The following is a 15378-nucleotide window of genomic DNA, read 5'->3' as shown; positions in this document are numbered from 1 at the left end:
TGAGGATAAGAGGTCATTTTTTTTTTTTTTTTTTTTTTTTTTGGGAAAACCTTTATTTATCGCAAACATAGTACACAGCGTCTGCCTACAACCACTGCGGGCCGGCCGCTATGACAATATACAACCTACCAAGGTACCTTGCGCTACAATAGATGACACAGGTAACAACACAGCGCTAAACTGGCAAGGGACCGGAGGAAAAGGATAAAGAGGGTTTCATTTTATCATTTTGACGAATCGTCCTAAAGTCAGATCGGGTAGCTGGGTGGGCGAGCCACTTATAAGGGTATCCACAAAGGAGACATCGTTATCAAAATACTAGCATACATCATTACAATAATAATAAACAAGCGCAGAAGTACATTTCGCCCTATTTAGCGCGCCACCCAAAGAGTATATCACTTAAGGAGTTATAATCCAGCTTATCAACAGTATAGTAGGATATTAGAGGGATCATTCAATAGCAGCAATAGAAGGATGCGACGACGTATATAAAGCACTCATTATATCGGAAAATTCGTGACAGATCAAGCGCCCTCAAACAATAGTAAAAAAGGGAAGGAAGAGCAAAATAATTGTAATCATTCAGTGACTATGCAGTAAAATCGATATCGTAGTTAGAGAATCAATCAACCATGTGATAAGACATAGATACGAAGCGCAAAAATCGTTCCGGAAAGAACCAAACCCAACCCCCCGTCTGACCCCAGATAGACAAGAAGAAAAAGAGGAATAAGAGAAAGAACAAGAAGAAAAGGCCATAGAAACAAAAAGAAAGGAAATCAAGCCCCAACCCCCCCACCCTGCACGTTGAAGAGGCCATGGCCCTCCCCCCCCCACTAACGTGCCTGTCGCCCCAAGAAACCCACAGAAGGGTAACTCCCAAGAAAGAGAAAAGGAGGGGAGGAGCCCACCAAGTACTAGGTCCCCCGGACACCCCAGCCATACAACCTCTTCTACCCTATACACAGTAACAGAATCGATAGCATACAATACTGAGTAAAATAGGGAGAGATCACGGGTATCACAGCAGCACGCACTTAAGAGGTACCCCATTCCGAGTCCCCACCCGCCAATCGAAACCAAGTCGTCACCACCCCACATGTGCATCGGCAAAAGCAGGGAGCTGCAAGCATCACACAAAGCAATTAGAGTCTCACTAGTATATTGTATAGGAGCGCTGCAATCCGAAATCTCGCCAGCCAGGAATACACTGTCCACCAATTTAAGTCCGCTAACCCTGGCCAGTCCGTACCCGTCCCCCCGGCCGGGACCCTCGTGGGGCGACCCCCACTAGCAAGACAAAGGAACAAGATGGCCGCTTTCGACGGGGAGTTGTTGTTCCAAGACAAAATGGACGGTTCCAGTCTAGACCGAATCCATGAACACCACAAAGTGGTGCCAACCAATGCTGCAGAATAATGAAAGGCAGAAGCAGGGCCAACTGAGCGTGGACAATAAGGCTAACCAAATGCCGCGCCTGCGGCGCCGTTCCAGAAGGCAGCAAAGTCCAGGCAAAGGTTACAAGTTCCGACAGACATGGAGACAGTGTAGCGCTGGTGAAGAAAGCAGGCATCAAAACGCGTCCGCCAGCACTGTCGGAGAGCCGAAGTGTAGAGCAATCGTGCGGCAACAATGTAACCCGGTCTAGAGTCAGGATAGGCAGAGCGTCACGGTGAGAGAAGGAAGCCAATGGTGTAGAATCCACCCCGGGCGCGACAGCATCAAGACTCTTGGACAGCGATAGAAAGCCTTCATGCACGTCCGCCCGCAAGTTGTCGAGTGCATCGAGAATAGAGCCAGGAGTTAGAGCAGCCGGGGGTCCCATCTTCTCCACTAGCACAGGCGCGGTCCCAAAGTTAGTACAGTGCCCAGGGCCCCGCAGCACAGTCCAGTGCTTATCGAAGGCAACGTTGGTAATTGGCGCAGCCGGATCAGCCATCTTGGCAGCCCCATCGGGGGAATCACAGTGGCACCTGAACGCAAATACCGCAAAATCACAGAGACTCAGGTCGCTGTCCCAGGGCAGATCCGTAAGCAGTGGGCGATCCGTGATAGGACCTCACGCCGATCAATTCGGAGCGGTAGCAGGCTTATGGGGAAGCTACAGTGTCCGAATGTCTCCCATCGTGGGGGTGGCGCCACTCACCTCCCCTGTAGGTCCCGGTTGCATCGGCACCCGTGAGAGCTCCCGGTCGGCAGGCACACAGTGCAAAAGTGGCAGGCAGTCGCATACATTAGGAGACAGCGGCGCCAATCAGGACTTCAGGTTCACTCTGCATCCGTACCCCCTCGTAGCTCCGGCAGCCGCCATATCTGCATCCCAGCCTGGGTCTCGATTACGGGGGTAGGGACGAACGCCGTAAAGCACTTGGTAATATATCGGGATCTCAGGCAGGCAGGGACATCAGGGGAGCACCAGTAAATGCAGCGCTCGCTTGCCGTCCTCTCGCTATCACACAGCGGCAGGATAAAGGTCAGGATATCATCGCGAAGAACAAAGGATCGAGGAGCCGAGGGGCTACACGTCCGTTCCCGTCGCCATCTTGGCTCCTCCCCCAAGAGGTCATTTTTTGTGTTAAAAAACAAAGAAAGTTTTTACAACAATGTGGCTTCCTTGAAAAAAAAATGTAACCGGAGTAAATTGCTATTACAATTAAACTGAAAATGGTGTTTTAGTACACGCAACAGGTATACACACTTGATTGTTCAACAATGTATTAAAATATGTCCCTATATCTAGTTACAAGGAAATAGTTTTTCATTTTAAAATATTTAATAGGCGGTCAAAACGCCCTATGAGAGTTAGCATTATTGCAAGGACAGTCCTCAATGTGTTAACAATCTGAATATATTATTTTCTGAAAATAGATAACCTGTGCAGCTGCTCTTTTCTGTCAATATGGCAACACACAGTAACTGTTCAGATAATCAAAACTCTTCTAAGATATTAAACACCTCGGTGAGGAGGGGAAGCAAGATGGCGTCCGGCTAGTCGTGGTCAAGAACGCTCCCGATGTCGGCGCTATTGAAGGTGGAATTTATGGCGTTTTAATCCACATACCTGCAGATGGAAACAGCCCGTAGTGGTACAGATTGTTTGTTGGTGGCCGAGAAGCTGATTATCAAGCTCCTGACAGAAGCGGCCGCCGTGATTGCAGAGCTGCGGGTCCGACGCTCAGAGTGGACTACACGCGAGGCAAGCGGAGCCAGGGGGACAAGCGGAGCAACGAGCAGCGGATGTCGCTGTAGGTGCTGCCTGACCCGTGGAGTACAGAGTGGTGCAGAGCGGAGTAGGGTATCGAGCGGAGCTCAGAGCAGGGCTCAGAGTGAGATGGAGCGGAACAGGAACAGTGCACTGAGAAGCACCGCAAAGACTGTAAGAGCCTCACCGTTTGTATCCTGCATAAGTGAGAAAGAGCTGAAGGGGGGTCTGTCGGATTCAGGAATGGCTCCAAAGAATGAAAGGCTCGGGAGAGGAAAGACTCCTGATCCGGACCAACACGTAGTAGTGCCCCCAAAACCCCCTGTTCACCCAAAGGATGTTGGCAAAAGCACAGTAAAAGACTTGGACCCTCCAGGTGAGAATGGCGCTCTGCAAAAGAAAAATAATGATGTAGGGGCTTGGAGTAGCACCAGGGCTAAAAAAACAGGGGTGGTGAACGCTGGGGGTCTTAAAAGCATTACTGGCTTTTTTTCTCCCAACAGCCAGGTTGACACCTTAAAGAAAGGCATATCAATTATAGATAATGCCAAAGCAAAGAAGATAATGCAGCAAGGGTGACAAGAAGCTTCGGTGATCCAGGCACCCCCGACCGCTCTTGAAATAATGGAAGCTGGGGAGCTCAGCGAGGCATCAGGTCTAGCGAACTATGTAAGTCATGGAGCAATGAATGCTTCAGCTTTGCCTATTGAGCAGCTAAAAGACCATGCTGAGCAGCGGGAGCTGTTACAAGTCGCAGCTGATGCAGGAAATTTGGCAGCACCGGTAAATGCGGTAAATGCTATAGGTATGGAGTCGCTATCTACTGATATGCTAGTCCAAGAAATAACAGCAAGCAGTGGCCCTAGTGGCCCTGAGGATGCCCAGGATCCAGCAGATAGTTTCTATTCAGTCATGGATGGGTCGCAAGGAACCTCGTCTGATATAGAGGAGAGCGAAAGGGAAAATGTTTTAGACCTTAGCTTGGTCTCTAGCTCGGAAGGATCCTCTAAGGAGAAGGAAACGGTCATAAGGAGAAAAAGGTTATCCCGAAGACAGAGAGACACACATTCTCAGGACAAAGTTCAGGAAAGATAACCAGCGGACAAAGGTGACCCAGCAGGACCATCCTAGAGCCTACCCTAAAATGGGATTATTCAGCTACACGTAATATCTACCCAGAGCAAAGCTCACAGGGGGAGGCTGCCGTGGAAACCCCTTCACTACAATTAATTATGGACTCAATAAAGCAAGTACAAGAGGAGATAAAGTCAGAGGGAAAGAAAAATAGTCTGGTTACTAAAAATTTGCAAGGTGCTATAAGAAAAGTGGCAATAATATGCACGGATACAAATTTGAGGGTGACTTAACTTGAGGATCGTACCAGCCTTCTTGAAGAGTGTCAAGTCAAAGACGCTCCTAGAGTGAAGAGCTATGAGAAACAGATCACTGATGCTCAGTGGAAGCTGGAGGACATAGAAAACCGCCAGCGGCGAAACAACCTTAGGGTCCTAGGCATAGAGGAAGGAGTTGAAGGGGACGACTCAAGAGTGTATGTTTTAAAATTGATGAAAGGCGCATTCCCCGAGTTGAGCCACTGGGACTGGGAGAAGGAAGTCCAAAGGGCACATCGCTTCCCAATAATGAAGAAGAAGAACCAATCTAGAGTACAAGAAGGAACACCAAGGCCAAGAGCAATTTTGGTATTTTTTGGTAACTTTTTACTAAGGGAGGAGATATATTCTAAAGCCTGGCCCAATTCTAAACGCTCATTTGAAAACCAGCATTTTTTTACTACCCCAGATTATTGTCACTCGACTGTAGAAACTGGTGGACCCGTGCCAACAGATGGGATTACAGGTTTATTTAATGAACCCAGCGAGGCTGAAGATAATACATAAGAATACATCAAGAGTTTTCACCTCTGAAGTACAAGCCAAAATATACATGGACTCGTTAAAAACTGGAAATGCGGGTCCTACTGCCTAATGACTATCTTAATTATGGGGATATATAAATATATATATCTCTTTTCTTTTCCTCTCCTCTTTTTTCCTTTTTGGGTTTAATCTTTCATTGGAGGTGAAGGTGGGTGGAATCAAGGGGGAGGTTGGTAAGGGTTGCTGGGCTGAGATGGGCGGGCCAGAGGTAAAATGGGTACGGGTATAGATATTGTGGTAAATAGTTTTCGAACAGTAATATGCTATATGCACATTAGTGAATTAAATGGCACTAGCTAAAGAATGATAGATAGAGGGAGAGTCTGACGGCCGGACACCATCACAGAGGCCTTAAGCCTGCTTGCTTCACTAGGAGGGGAGAGGGAGGGGGTAAGGGCAGCGAGTCCTTGCAATGGGGGGGCGGGATAGGGGGGAAATGGGTTAAAATGGGGGGGAAATCATCATCAGGCTGGAAAAGTTATCAGAGTTGGTTACACAGGAGAATGTATTGGCAAGCTAAAGAGAATGCATGCGGATAGTCACAATTAATATTTGTGGTTTAAATGATGCCAAAAAACATAGGGACCTGAAGGAATACTTTAAGACAATATATGCCGATATAATATGCATACAGGAAACGCATGTTGAGATCTCTCAAAAATACTTATTAGAACAGTTGGGATACCAGCTATTAACATGCACGACACAAGTGACAAGAAAACGTGGGGTGGCGATATTGGTACGAGCCAAAACTGCTATATTGAAAAGACAGAGGGTAGATTAGTATGGTCGGTGGGTTTTGGCTGAATGTCAAATACAATGATTTAACTTTACACTCTGCTCTGTGTATGCCTCAACAGTGGACGACCCAGAGACTTTAAACCATATTAATACACAACTTGCTAATTGGCCTATGCCAATAATAATGTGCGGAGACCTAAAGATAAACGGCCTAAATGGCTTATGGAGAAACGACCCTGCCAGGTATAGCAGTAGGAAGAAGAGAAGTTACAAAGCTCTTATAAATGTAATGTAGGACAATGGCTTGGTTGATATGTGGGAGTAGGAAAACGGTAGTGGGGGGGTAATACATATTATTCTGCTCCCCATAAGATTCTAGCGCGCCTAGATTACTTTTTGATATCTTCTTCATTAATATCTATTGCTAAGATCAAAAGACTGCCGAGGGTGATGCCAGACCATAATCCGCTGCTTCTTGAAATTTTAATCTTAAATCCACAAAGAGCAATAACTAACTGGACATTTGAGAGATCTCTGTTACAAGATGCTAAGTATGCTGTTCATATGAAAGGTTGGCTTGGTGAATTTCTAGAGATTAATAGAGGGTCGGCATCACCAGCAGTAGTGTGGGATACCATGAAGGCAGGAATCAGGGGGGAAACTATCAGTTTCTCCCTTAAGCGGAATAAATTGGAGAAGGAAGCTATAGAGGAGAAGATAAAGGTAGTTGCCATCCTAGAAGAAGACCTGGTTAAAGTGATAAATGTCAAAGGAGATCTGACAAAGGTGGTACAGAAACTGGCCATAGCTAAGGCAGCGGTAGGGGAAGTATTCGCATCATTGGCAGCTGGAAAATATTTAGCTTGGAAACAAGACCAGTATGAGTCTAGCGAACAAATTGGGCAGATTCTTGCTGTTAGAACTAGACAGGCAGCCACCAAGGGAGAAATATCAGTGCCTGTATCGGAAGCAGGTATAACAGCTACTACACCTACACTACAGGAGATCTGCTCAGTATTCCAGGATTATTATCAAAAATTATACAATCAGGATAAGGGGGCGGGTGGAAATGATATAGAAATACAAACAAAACAGTATTTGGAGGCCGCACAGATAGAGAGGTTAACAATAGAATATAGAAATGATCTGGAAGTTAATTTTACTTTAGAAGAAATACAGAGGGCTATTAAAGATCTCCCCTCTGGGAAGGCAGTGGGGCTTGATTGTATTCCACTCGAGTTTTACAAGAAATTCCTCCCAACCCTACAAATAGACATCATGAATCTTATGGTTTCAACGCAAAGGGGGGCGGTACCTCCTAGCTCCTGGGGCGAAGCCTCAATGGTGGTTTAAAAAAAAAAAAAAGATCCTAAGGATCCAGGGTCATACAGACCTATAAGTCTCATGAATAGTGACACCAAGATATACTCTAAGATCTTGGCTAATCGTTTGAGTCTGATAATTGGCAAGGTTGTCTCCCCCCGCCAACATGGGTTTATCCCTGGGAAGGGCACTGCAGACCATAGAAGGAGGGTATTTACACTGTTTGATGGTACGGCAGCCTCACGAGACCCTATGGCTTTAATACTTCTGGACGCTGAGAAAGCGTTTGATAGGGTCTCGTGGGGCTTTTTATGGGCTGCGCTAAGCAAAGTTAATGTTGGTAAAATCTGCATAGGGGCTCTGAAGGCTTTATATAAGAACCCCACGATTAGGCTCAGAGTAATGGGGGAGCAGAGTGAGATAATCAACATCGAGCGTGGAACGAGGCAAGGGTGACCCTGCTCCCCATTACTCTTTGCCTTCTATATTGACCCTTTTATAAGAAGAATGGAGCAAAATAGGAATATCCCGCCAATCATCTTGAATGGATATGAGACTAAAATACTAGGGTATGCAGACGACCTAGCCATTACATCGCCTGATCCTGCCTCTGCACTAGTTGAAATAGAAATGGAAGCCAAAGTCTATGGGTCCTTATCAGGATATAAACTGAACCAAAGAAAAACACAAATCATTGCAAATCAACAGGTCAATATTCTCGATCAGAGAGTTACAGATGCCACAGTCTATCTAGGAATTACTATAACATCAGATCTATCGAAGGTTGTGGAAAAAAGTCTGGGCCCGGTGATCAAAAAGTCTAAAGAAGATCTAGACAGGATGAATAATTTGCATTTAACAATAATTGGCAGGTGTAACGTAATAAAAATGCTGTTCTTGCCAAAGGTTTTATATCTGTTTCGTACTATTCCGCTAAAATTTAATAATAGCTGGTTCAAGGAAATTGAGGGACTGAGCAACTGTTTTATTTGGACAAATGGTAAAACACGTTGGGCCATCAAATTTTTGTCATTGTCTAGAGTCCGTGGGGGTCTGGCGGTACCAGATTTTAAGGCTTATTATCTGGCGGCAGCTCTGCAAAGTATTAGAGGTTTATTAGGTGGGAATTTGAAAGACAGGTGGAGGGATAATGAAGGTATCCCAGATATATTCGAATTATTAATAGTGGACTCTAATAGGCGATTGCTTACACACTACGAACCGAATTACTACAAAAAAAACAAATTTAAGTTATTAGGGGCTGCATTTTCAGTATAGTCAATGGGTCGGAAAAAAATCAATCTTGGGAGGATTCATTTCTATACTCCTTTGTATAAGAATAGGTCATTGCCAGAAGTGTTTCATGATCAGGTGATGAAACGGTGGGACATACTTGGGGTTAACATGATAGGAGACCTTATTAATCATACAGGCTTAATCACTTTCGACAAAGCTCAGCAGCTATATAACCTTGACCTTAGAGAATTTTTTAAATCTTTACAGATCAGGTCAGCTTTGTTAAAATTATGACACACAAAAAAAACAGGCTGGTAATATGAAACTTAAGAGGGAAGAGGTTATGGAGTAACTGAGAGATGAGGAGGGTTGTTCGATCTCACAATTATATGATGCAATATGCCAGTATAAGGAGGATGATCGACTGAAAATATTTGACAAGTGGAGAACGAAATTAAACTTATCAGGGAATGAGGGTGAAAGGTCGCTCAATTTTGCTATTGCAGTATTAAAAGTAGCAAACTTACAAGCACAGTATTATAAAACCCTGTTCAAGCTGTATTATACACCGTACAGAATAGCTCGCTGGGGTGGAACAAGTGGGATAACATGCCCGAGGTGCCAAAGCTTACAAGCAGATACAATACATATGTTTGCTTCATGTCCTAACCTAGATCCATTTAAAAGAACGCTGGAGCAAATTTTGGTTAGCGCATTAGGGATTTTCATCAGTTTAACAGACGAAGTAATGGTGCTAGGAATAGCGAGAGAGGGGCTTGCAATACCTCATCAAGAATTAATATTTTTGGCAATGACCTTAAGTCGGCTGTGCATAGCATCATTATGGAAGGATGCTAACCCTCCAACATTCCAACAATGGTTGGCTAGGCTCATATATTCCTTAGAGAAAGCTCTGTATGATAAAAAAGGATGGAAGGCAAAGCAATGGGGGAGCGGGTTTGGGCACCGGTGGCAGAATGGAAATCAAGGATAGATGAATACTAAAATCGATGAAGCTATAGGAAGTAATATGTATGCCGAGATTTTTTTTTCTTTTTTGTATTCTCTAATTTCCCTTCTCTTCTTTTCTTATTCCGTTTGTTTAAAATGTCTCCTCCGCATGTGCATTGGTATTGTGTTATTCTCTTGAAGATTATAAAAAGATTTTGTTTTGTTTTGTTATACAAATTCTGTGGAAGATTTAATTGCTAAAGCCTAATACCTGATGATGAACAATAAAAATGTTATTTTTAAAAAAGATATTAGACACCTCAACATCAAATGATTATACAGATTAATATTTTAGCATCCACAATTTTCCTGTAGATTGTGGCATGGATTAAGCCACGATTAATCCACAACTCATTGTTATCAGCTGTTATTTAGTATAAGACATATAAAAATGCTAGTCTTCATAATATATTCCCAAGTAAATGTATGAGTCCAGTTCAGGCATGCGAAAGAGCAATCATATCAGGGTCTGGGTATAAGGCAGATAAGGGTGGAAGTGGGGCTCAACCATCTATCCTAGTTTCAGTTTGTGCATTTAAGATAGAGCCACCTCTCTGTGTTTAATGTGTGCCATTGTTTGCATGTGCTGTGCAGCAACTCTCATTTCTTGGCAATCGACTATGACAACTGAGACCACCCAGCTTTTGAATGTTACTGTGTGACACTATGGATAAATGGAGAGAGAAAATCAGTATATGCAGTTAAAAGCCATTTCAGCATCTCCTTTCTACTTCTGGCAATGTAGTGAAATGTTAAAACTTTTTTTTTCGCCTTCCCATGTGTTCAACAGAGCACCACAAAAGACTGGCTGCCACTCAAGAATGTAAAGCCTTCTATATCAATACAATAGAGTTGCTAGAATAGAGCTCTCTGCTTTATAGCCCCATGTGCATTGTTTAATAGTAAACAGATGGCTTCTAATTCACTCTTTAAAAATGTATAACTGCGATGACATGTAGAACCAACTCATCTTTACGCAATCATGTGTATTACTCAGGAGGGCCGTGTATTACTCAGGACTCGTCAGTGTAAGGCTCATTTTGGACAACAAGATGTAGGTCGCGTACCTTGAATGTCCGCATCGATTAGCAAAAAGCTTCACATCTCTGCAGGATGCAGTGCGCGTAGACAGCTGATAGGCCAGTCAGAAACTACAATTCCCATAAAGCCACAAAACTCTCCTGAGGTTTTTGAAAGCGTAATTGTCAGTCACAGCTCAATACAGAAAAATATTTTGAGAAACTAATTCGGATTTTGGAAGCAAACTTTTATAGTTTAAAACATTGTTTCAGACATTGACTTGAAGAAATATAAACAGACACTTTTGTTGCACATTTTTGATTGTAAGCTACTTGAGAAATGATGTCAATTTTTCATGATGTACATATCTGTATTTAAGCTAGTGGTAAGAGTTTAGGAAAGTAAGTCATTGGTAATAGTATGACTATATACTTTCAAAGTGTTGTGTGTATTTGTAAAGTGCACTATCACCACCAAGGGTATCCTTGCACTGATGAAAGTCTGTTTATATTACACTTCAAGAAACAGCATTGAATAGATCACAGCTCTCACAAAACAAATAGCAGTTGTCTTAATCAGAGAAGATGGTGAGAGTTATGCAAAACAAAATAATGTCAAGAATATATATATTATTCATATTTCATTCAAGGAATGTCAGAGTTCCACCCATATGCCAGGACGTCCAAGGCACAAATAAATTCTTTTAAAGGTATCACTCCTTTTTTTTTAGATATCTTCTATAAACCAACAGACATTAGCACCCAGTAGAGTAACAAGTTAGAAATCTTAGCAATTATAAACAGAGAAATAGTATTTTGCAATTTCCTATACATGCAGTAGTTACTTAATATCTGTGGAAAGCAAAATTTGTTTATAGGTAAACATTGAGCCACATTTGTGGGTAAAACCAGAGAATTTTGAAGTCATTTTAAAGCTGTAGCAAGTAGAACAGTGTCAAGGATCAGATGGCTGTCAGCATCAGGAGTTTATTTCCTCTGTTTTCAAGTCCCAGGACATGTTAATGGAAGTGCCTCCCAGGGGCAGTTTCTCCATTGGGGCTCTGGCTCTGGGTTCCAGACTGCCTGCCTAGCCTCGCTCTGATGCAGGAGACGGAAGCAGCAAATAAACTTTCTGAACTGTGAGGCATGACTCATGGCTTACTGTTCTAAAGCCCTGCATTGCCATTTTAGTCTATGGCAGTATCCACTATAGGTCAGTGACACTTTCAGCATCCCTGAAACAGCATTACACTTTCACTGTCATGCGTTCCGGCGCTGGTTTCTCAGTCTCTGAGTAAGAGCAGCCATCTGTCATTCACAGGCATATATCCTACCCGTTCCTATTCGTTACACTTAGGAGTGGATGCAAGCACATGTGTTTTGCTGCCTCATTTTCGGTAATGTTAAGTGTTAGAATGCTAATCTTCTGTTATGTATATTGTGCTGAGATCCCTTGCCATGCTACCATGCTACCCCCCCCCCCCCACCGTGATACTCAAGGCCCTGGCTGCACGTTGCGGGCCCTGTTAGAAGTGAAGCTGCTTTAATTTTATCCTGCAAACTTGATCCAAAAGACGAGCAGGTCAGGGTTCTTGTTCCCTTTTTAAATTGATCTAAATATCTGAGTCAAGTGCAAAGAGAGAGATACATACTTACAGTAGACAGTTATCTGCTGTATGACATTAAAACTGGCCCTAACTTCATGCCCTTAACATTTATGCCAAATATATGGATTGATTTACGACCAATGTGTTAAACATTAAGGCAATGCATGTCAGTGATATAGTTCCTTTCCTATTTCATGATTTACTTAATATTGCCTTCCTCAAAGTTAGCTATTTAATCATGCTGTGTTTCCATATACCATGTGTTTTTGAGAGGCTTTGGTTGAGAGCTCTGATGCTGAAGCCAAAGCAAAGAGCCTGTTGGTGGGTTGACCTCTCTACAGAGTACACAGAACAATGGTCTTGTATTCCAGTTGCAATTTCAATTCATTGGGAATGTGTGTGAAGGGGGTGTGCAGATGGCAAAATATTTACAGAGCAAAAGCAAAAGAAAATAAATTGCTTAAATGTGAGTGCAGTGTATGTTTGGAAGAGGTAGAGTGAGGAAGATGCGAGGATGTGCATTCAGGGAAGAGTGAAAAGAGGGTGCTGAAGAGGAAAGAGAAGTGGTTGAAGATAGGCAGATGGACGAGATGTGCAGAGAAAAAGGGTATACATATCTAACATAAAGCACGCATAATTGAAGGCCTAAACTCCTTCCACAGGCCTCATTACTATTAAAATATCCAAACTGAAACATTTTCAAGGTTAGTTATTTATAATAATTCATTTTTGTTACTCCTTATCTAAAACAGCTAACATCCATAGACAAAGCCAATCGCACTGATAAGTTTCAGTTCAGTTGTGTTATATAGTTGGATGCAATTACATCATAGAGAAAAAACCAAAATACTCGGGTACACTATGGGAATCACGGAAATGTATTTTACATGTTCCCTTTTAGAGAGCCCCCACATTTTTCATCCCACTAAAAGATCTGTCTTCACATATTTCTATATGACTGATTGCAGTCAACAGCTGTCTTTCCTTCCCAAAGTCTGGTAAGAGAATTTTCTTCCAAAGTTGATGCTGCTTGCAGTGCACGGCAATGGGCAAGCAGGCACTTTAAAAGGCTGAAGTTGTCGCTTTGTACAATTTGCACATTACAGTAACTGTTGAACATATTAATGCAGTAAGATATAGGAAATTTTTTAATGTGGCTCATATTTCAAGACTGTACATTCTAACTACTTTAAAAGTCTTGCTTTATCACAAAATGAATTTGCTTTAAAATGCACCATTTGCCCATCCTACTTGAATTTTTTTTCTGGTGGAGGACCCAACCTGGTCCCCATGTTTGTCCATTAAGCTTGCTCGCGTTGCTCACTAGATTAAAGTCATACCAAACTTTTACACCCCACCACTTTCAAATGTCACCAGCCACCACTGGCGCCTCTCCTCTCGTCAGTCTTGTGTTTCATGGATGAGTGTTTCCTATCCCTTGTACATAACTCTACTGTAAGAGTAGGGGTTATGACCTTTTGTTGCATAAACTAAGAGTCTGGCTTTGCTCTGCAAGGTTTGCCTTCAAACCCACAGGTGTCAGGTGTGAAGTTAGTTCGAATACATCAGCAATTGAATGTGAAGAAACAGTTTGTTGTAGTCCCACACAACCTCATTCATTACAAAGTTGAAACAGGTGAACATGTATTTAGGTTACTAACAGTCCCTAAATAGCGATCAAGGGACGTGGTGGTAATTTGAAAAACCCAATTTTGTTCTTTACAATATTACACACACACACTGCACGCTTAGAAGTGTTTATTTCAAAAGTCATTCTGTTGCTTAGCACATCTTAAATAACCACAAAAATAATATTAATTAAACACTATTGCATGTTGAGAACAATGAGAAAAAAATGAAAATTTCTACAATAGTTAAAATGTTGTCTAGCAAACTAACACCCTAAAACCTACTACTGTTCACTATCCTAGGAGAGCATTGAGTAGTGTAACTTGTATCTGAGTTTCTTAAGGAGAATCAACACACTACATATTGGTTTGCAGCAAACCGCTGTAGTTGTCAACAGACAGGAGTAAGTGTTTTCTCAAAAGGAAAACATGCATCCGCAGCAGTTTCTCGCCCCCGACTTGGCTTGGTATCAGCTTTCAGTGCAGAACGGGATGCTGTGACATCATGGCAGTCTCTGTCAAGATCTTCTAACAGTATCTTGCATGACAATCTGGGGTTAAGGACCTCTCCTAATGTGATCAATTGGAAGGCCTTTATTACTATATCTTATCTTAGATAACCATTAGATTGTCTGACTTAACCTGTGTGCATAAATATGCTAGTCTTAGGTGAATTCTTATGAACAAATAAGGTAAAAATAGGTACATTCAGCCCACAATGTTTATGTTGTTATTATTATCTGGCCTTGAGATAGAGATAAAAAGGGTACTTATTTCAGACTGATCGTGCATTAGGTGTCTTATCAAGGTAATTGTCGGCACATCAGGTGTCTTATAGATGTCATTGTCTGAATGGCTTGATACTTTCACAGGTTTTTGGAAAGATAAGGGTAGCTATCTGCATTAGATGCAGACATGTCAAAGATTTGGCAAAAATAGAGAGGATTGAGGCTCTGTCTGCTCAAGATGAAGTTGGATTTTAGGGACTATACATCACTATAAAACCCGTCCACTTTTTTGCTTTTGGATCTCCTGATCTTTGAAACTCTGATGAGAATGCATGTAATGGAGTCTTACCCTGTAAGGTTCACTTTTGCACAGCTGGGGTAAGAGGCTCTGCAATTGGTATGCCCCAAAACCAGTGCACATGCATGTATATCTGTGTGCAGCCTAGAGAAAAAGAATGTTATCTGATTCAACCTGACATCTGCCACATGTAGCCCTGTGACAGTTGGTATGCAGAAAACATTTGTTATAGTTTGCTAAGTCCTTATAATTGACTTGGGAATCCAAACAGAATGCTTCCTTTTCTTCTTGTTTGAAGTGAAAATCAGTAATGTTTTAATTGTCTTTACACTTTGTGTAATGTTGGGATGGAATTTCTCCCGGCATGATTTAGGCACCTGGACATGTAGCTTGCCCACTTGTCTCTGCCTCCAATTCCTGCTTGTTCCAGGCCGATCCAGTGATACTGCAGCTGCCTGGGATTTCCTGTTAGAGTTTTCCCGCAGGGGTTTTCCAACTCACTGTTCTTCCCACCAACAGAAGCCACACCGACCCCAGATCCTACATATTGCAGGCTGCAGTGCATTTGCACAGCTGGTGTGCTGCTGGCTCGCTGCTGGTGCACCAAAATCAAGCCTGTCTATGACTGTTCCCAGCGCCATGCGC

This window comes from Lissotriton vulgaris, chromosome 2_1, assembly GCF_964263255.1.
Source record: "Lissotriton vulgaris chromosome 2_1, aLisVul1.2, whole genome shotgun sequence".
NCBI lineage: Eukaryota > Metazoa > Chordata > Amphibia > Caudata > Salamandridae > Lissotriton > Lissotriton vulgaris.
The sequence above is the reverse complement of the archived record's forward strand: the minus strand, read 5'-3'. Positions refer to the sequence as shown.